The following is a 6,568-nucleotide window of genomic DNA, read 5'->3' on the forward strand; positions in this document are numbered from 1 at the left end:
CGGCGCTGCGCCGGGCCTGGCGGCGAGCAGAGCCTCTCGCTTCTCCGGGGGGAGCCCGGGGAGAGGGGACATCCTCGGCACCACCGCCCCCTCACAGCCCCGACGGTCCTGGCGCTCCCCACYGCCCGCCGGGGAGCCGGGCCCGGCCGGGGCTGCAGCGGGGAGCAYAGGCCGCGCTTGGAAGRGCARCTGGCTCGGCGGGAYCCCGGGGCGGGAGCTGGGGTAGCCMGAGAGAAGTGATGGGGAAGARCCGGGATCAGGCCTGGGCAGGGGTCCCGCCTCACGAGGGGCCCGCAGCCCCCGTGGGGTTCCCCGACCCTGCACCGCAGCCGAACCATYCTTGTCCGCCGGCCTGCGGCCTGCCTTCGAGTGCGGGTCTCCCTGCGAGCCCGGGGACGAGGACAGGGGTCCCCGTCCTTCCCTTGTCACGACAGAGAGCCCCGAGCCTTGCCACGAGGCAAGCAGGAGCTGGGCGGCCACAACAAAGCGGCGGCGAGGCCTGGCCGTCGGGGCCGCCCTGAGGTGAAGGCGGCAAGGGGAGAGGCGAGCGCGGCCCCTCACAAACCCGGCTGGAGCTCCCTCACCCTACGGAACGGGCACCGCCTGCTCGGGGCTCCCAGCGCCGCGCTAAACCCCCAAATCAGGAGAAAAAACCCTCGGGAGAGTCTCCGAGTGCTATCACGACTTTATGGGTGACTTCAGCTCTGCTGTCGCGATTACCAAGCCACACACACGCGCCCTCAGCGCTGCCGGCGGGGCTGTGCTCCCTGTGCTCAGCCGACCCTCACATCCGAGCCGCGCCCAGGCCCCCGCGCTGTCCCCTGCACAAACACCTATCGCGACAGCTCCACTGCTGTGCACCGCTATATCGCGACAGCTCTGCGCTGCACCGAGTCCCTGCGCAGCCCCTCCGCCCCGCTCCGCGGGCAGCAGCCCTTACCCGAGCCGGGGGTCCCGGGCGGGCGCCGAGGCGCCGCTCGCTCCCGCAGCKCCGGGCTCACAGGGACCCCGCCATGGGCCGGCGGGGCTGCGCGGGGCAGGGGTCTTATCGGGGTTTTCTTGAAAGTGAATTTAAACCCAAACTCACTCCCACCGTCACGTGGTGCCGAAATTGGGAACAGGAGCAGAATAAAATGTAAAGTGGGGTCAACCTCGTAACGAACCTTTTCCCCACTCCTACCAAAAAAAAAAAAAAAAAAAAAAAAAGAAAAAGAAAAAAAAAGAAAAGTAAGAAGGAAAGAAAAAAAAAATTAGGACCCGGGCGGGCCGGGGGATGCGAGCTTGGGAGCGGTTCCTGCAGGAGCCAGCGGGACAGGGCAGGTGAGACGGGGCCGCGGCGAGCCCCGACGGGGCCGGGGCCGGGGCGAGAGGGGACCGGCACCGTGCTGCTCCCGCACAGACCGAGCAGGGRCTGARAGGGRCCCAAGGGTGAGGAGCCGTCCCGGYGAGGGGCAGCGAGAGKCCCGGCTCCCGCCGCTGACCCRCCCCGCTCGGTTGCCCGCTGGTTCCGCGGTCGTAGCTGTCTCTGAGCTACGGGCTCTGTCCTTGCACCGGGCACCGCGCCCGCCCCTCACCTGCACCGCTCCGTCCTGTCGCCGCTTCCCACCTGCGGGCCGGGCTCTCCCCGCGGGCTGCGAGGCCGGGGCGGCAGCCGAGGGCTGGGCTCAAGGGCAAGGTGAATTTTGGTGTGAGTATGCAGCCGGTACCGGGGGCTCGGATTTGTTTGGGTGAGTCTCCCTCCAGCCCTTCCTCCCGCAGCCGCGGCAAGGACAGAGGGAATGCCGGCCGCCGCCTGAACTTCCCGCCGTTTAATGCAGTTTTTCCCCCCTTGAACAACAACAACAAAAAAAGGGCGGAGGGGGCAACCCTAGATGGGGATAATTTAATTAATCAAAGCCAAAGACTCCCRGGCCTTCTTTCACCCTCAGACTTCCCCGTCGGTGCGTACGGGGATGCTGGAGCGGTGGGGTCGGGCCCATTCCCCGCCGTGCGGCCCCGGTTGAGTCCAGCCGCGCTCGGGTCACCGTGGCCTGAGCCCGGACAGCACCTGCCCGTAGCGAGCTCCGGGATCGGCTCCTCTGGGAGGGCACAGGTTTCCTCATCCCCTGGCCAGGGAGACGGGACCGACACCGAGGGTTGAAACGTCCTCCTCGGAAGGAGCCCCCGGCTGCGGCAGCTCCGGGCGCTTCCCGAAGGCTCCGGCAATTCACGGCGAGGCGAAACCAGCCCGACTGTCATCACCCGGCAGATAAACGGCCGGATCCCCGACGGCAGGGTGGCTCCTATTCACGGCTCATCAACGCCGAGCCAAGGGAGCAGTGGGAGGATAAGCCCCGCTTTCAGGGACCAGCGATCCAAACCACTCATCACTGTCACCGAGCTCGCTCATGCCTTGGCCCTAAACACCGGCGATTAATAAAAGTTTATACTGTCGCTTTTCTGCGAAGTTACATTCAGTCCGCGGGCCGGGGAAACCCGAGTGGGATCCGTTCCGCGGGATGCTCCAGCGCTCTTCCAGCCGCCACACCTTTCACCGGCTCCTTTTCCCCCAAAGAAAAGCTCCTTCTCTTCCCCCCAAGAAAAGCTGCCAACCACGGAGAAGCGAGCCCCGAGCCCGCACCCGACGGATCCCCGCGGCCGGGCGGCCCCGACGGCGGCGGCTCAGAACCCCGTGAGAGGCGGAGGGCGCCGGGGGAAAAGTCAGGACCGAGCCTCGACCGCATGGGTTGGCATAGATTTACTGACTTGAGAGGAAACTCACCGGTTTACACTGCYGAGAAGGGTTTGAATGGATGAGTACTGAGAAAAAAGTTGCCGAATTTGGCCAGTAACAMGGCTGGAAGAATGGAAGGTTAATATTGAGTTATGCATGGACTCGGGAGGAATTACACAGCATCAGAGTCTTGCTTCTAAACAGCGACAGTGCCAAATTTCTAATAACTGTGTAATATGCTTATTTATACCATACAAGGACTTACAAACCTCATTGTGCATAGCAGCTGGGTCATATTTCTTTACCCTTCCATTCCTCAGGCTCTTTTGCCAAGAGACTGGTACCAAACACTTCAAGGCTGAAAGGAAAACACAAAATTTAATCGCAAAGAAACGATGACAAGGAAGCGTGGGTAAGATACGGGCTGACGTGCTGCCCTTTAATCTTAAGCATCTGCCTAAAATAGATGCACTGAGGGGGTATTGGAAATGTGCACGGTTTGAAATGTGAGCGATTCTTTGCCTCTAAATCGTTCTGCCCAATTATCCACTGTATTTCCCTGACCTGGGCACGTTTGTAGGCTCTAAGGCTTTGTTTTAAACTGTTAAGTAAATATTTTAACGAATGTTTTAAAACGTTGTAAACGAATGTGCTGCTCAGTCTCGCACCAAGCTCCGCTGGAACCGGGTAAATCAAACGAACAACTGTATTCCGATTGGTTTTTAAATGTTTGGGGGGGTATTTGTTAATTTTATCTCCGCGTACCAAGTGTCCTCACCCCTCGGAATTTCAAACAAAGCTAGGCGAGATGCAGCCCGGCAATGTTAAACCTGTATCTAGAAATAATTAAACCATGAACGAATATTCATGTATCTAGATTTTTTTTTTAAACTAACGTATTTTAAAAATAAAAGCCGACAACTGTGGAATTGGTTTAATTTTCACAACTAACCCTAATTTTGTTTRGTTAATGCTCTGTAATTTTATTTTTTAATATGCTCGCTTATTATTTTTGTAAAGTAGCATCTAAAAAACTGACATTTCAAATCCATCGCACATTTTTTAATTCAAGAGACTTTACCATGAGCTCAGCAAAGTCTTTGTAAGAATGAATAGTCCAGAGATCACTGCCCTGGTGAGCGTCAGACTGAGTTATTCCCCAGTGGTATTTCCCAGCCAAAGCTCTGATTTAACTTCAATATATACATACATGCACCAAAAAAAAAAAAAAAAAAAAAAAAAAAAAAAAAAAAAAAAAAAAAAAAAGGAAGAAAAAAAAATGTTCCATCTATTTTGCAATTACTTTTTTGTTTTTTAATGAAAAGAGCCCTGAAGCTACAACATGCTGGAGGATGGGAGCAGGCAAATGGAGCCAGGCTGGAATGGGAATGATGATTTAAAAAATAAAAGGAGAACAAAGCCCAGGGCTCGGAGCATTGTGATTTCTCTGCAGCCTGGCCGCAGCGCTGTTTACTGCACCCACCAAACTGTGCTGTGGAGCCATTGGCACGGGATGGGGGCCATTGGCATGGGATGGGGGCCATTGGCACGGGATGGGGGCCATTGGAACGGGATGGGGACCACTGGCACGGGGTGGGGGCCAAGCTGGCCCTGCCATCGCTGCTCTGCCACTCATGGGTCAGTGGCTGTGGTCACAATCCCCCAGTCAGATGTGTCATGGTCACTGGCACCGCTGAGGCCTGGAGGACAGCCTGGGAGGGAAGGGATTTGGGCAGTGGTGTGGGTCAGGGTGGCAGCCAGATGTGTGCATGGAGAGGGGACAGCAGCCCCAGGGCAGCTCAGTGTCCTGCAGGGACCTTGGTGGAGTGGGAGGAGGACACGTGAAACCTGCAGGGTAAAGTTTCTCCGGGCACTTGGGCTGTGGGCAAAAACGAGAGGCACCTCCAAGTGATAACATGGCAAGGGACTTGTCACCAGGCAGGAAGAAAAGAGCATAAGGCTTGTCTCAACCTTGCAGCAGACCAAGAAATTGCCTCAAGGTACAGCAAACCAGCAAAACCCAGCCCAACACACTGGCACAGCAACATGCTGTGTCTCTGCACGGCGTCCTTGGCATCAGCCACCCGTCACCGTGCAGGGGGTGAGGGACTGGGAGAATCCAACCCAAGTGATTGTTCAATTTGTGCTGGGGATGAGGAGGAGGTTATTGCTATGAGAAATCACTGTCCTCCAGAGGAAAATGCTGGTCTGGGTGAGAAATTCCCAGTGGAAAGAATGAAGACAGCCAGCTGCCAGCTCTGTCTCTGCCCTGGAGCTGGGTGCAGACCCTGCCAGATCCCCCTGACCCACAGCCTGAGCAAGGCAGCACAGAATGTGCCAGCTGTGCCTGGTGTCGGGAGGGAGGCTGCTGCCCACAGTCCCTCCATTCCCCTAAGTGTCCCCGTGCTATTTAGACAAAAACATGCCCTCCACCCCCTGGCAAAGCCACCACCTCCCAGGCTGGCACACGCAAAGCCCTGCACCCCACCAGAGCCTGCARCTCTTCTTTCCACCCTTTCCAGTCCCTTTCCACCACGGTGCTACCAGAGGGAATCTTTTCCTCTTTCTCCCCCACCCAGGGGCAGWCCCACAGCGTGGCATGGAGTCAGCTCTGGAGCTATAGGGAGGGAACAGAAAATGCTAAGCCAGGAGCAAACAGAGGCCCTGGGGGTTTAAAGCCTTGCCAGATGCCTACGAGAGCCGTGTACCACCCTCCTGGGGATCAGTCCTGTCCCAGATCCTGGAGAAATCACTCAGGAGAGGTTTAGGGGTGGGAGGCTGTCGGAGCACGGGAAGGCAGCTGGGATTTCAGAGGGCAGAGGGGAGTAGAGAGCAGAGGGAGCAGTCGGTCTGAGCAGAGAGGCTGGAGCAGAGGCACAAACGGATGTGGAGCTGCTAGGGAGGAGGAGGAGGCACAACAGGACTGGGGAARGCGAGGTGAGAGGCAGATGAGAGCAGAGAGGAAAGGAGCTGGGGGACTGAGGGAAAGGGGCCACCTTGGGGAAGGGTTTTGTGCCCAAGTGCAGCACTMATCACCAGCCAACCTCTGGGATGTGGCAACTTGCTCCCTGCTCGCTTACATCCTTCCCATGCCTCCATCCTGCTCCCAGGACTGTGGAACACATTCTTTGTGCTGCAGTGGGTCAGGGCCAGGCCTGGGACTGATTCTCTTCTCCATTTTGGGTGTTTTCCTCCCTGCCCGGGAAGTGGGTTTGCTCTGAAAGCAGAGCTCAACCCTTGGGGTGCCTTTACCCCCCCAGTAAAAGGATGAGAATGGCAAAAAGGCACCCCATTCCCGTTCCTGRGGAAGGTTCTCAACAGAAGCAAACAGGAAGGGAAAGCATAGCCAGCTGGGATGGGGCCCAAAACCTGGGAATCTCCTCCCCCCAGGACATGACTTGCTGTGGGAMCCCAAATTTGCTGCAGGTACAACGRGGGAAACCAGAGAGAGGGGAGGGATGAAATGCTGGAGCAGCATCTGCCCCTGGCTCCGGCAAGGGGAGAAAGGATGGCTGAGATTCATTAAATAAAGAGACAGGAAAACCTTGCTTAAGGAGCTGTCTGGGAAAGAGGCCATTTCAGGCCTGCTGTATACAAGTGCCAGTGATTTGGGGCCAGAACAGACAATTGCTATATTTTCCTCCAGGCTCTGCTGTGCARGGAGCTGCTCTCAAGCAAATCAGTTTCAAAAAGTCGTGAGAGCTTGCTGGTGCTCCATCAGGAGAAGGGAAGGACAAAGATCCCCCAAATCACGAATCTTTTCTCACACAGCTCAGAGCACTGACCTCGTGGTGCAGAGAGGCCAAGGCAGCTCTGGCTGGAGGAAGGGCCCAAGCATCTTGCCATGCAGTGGGA

Source organism: Malurus melanocephalus, unplaced genomic scaffold, assembly GCF_030028575.1.
Source record: "Malurus melanocephalus ecotype Western Australia unplaced genomic scaffold, MMel_1.1 scaffold_376, whole genome shotgun sequence".
In the NCBI taxonomy this organism is placed as follows: domain Eukaryota; kingdom Metazoa; phylum Chordata; class Aves; order Passeriformes; family Maluridae; genus Malurus; species Malurus melanocephalus.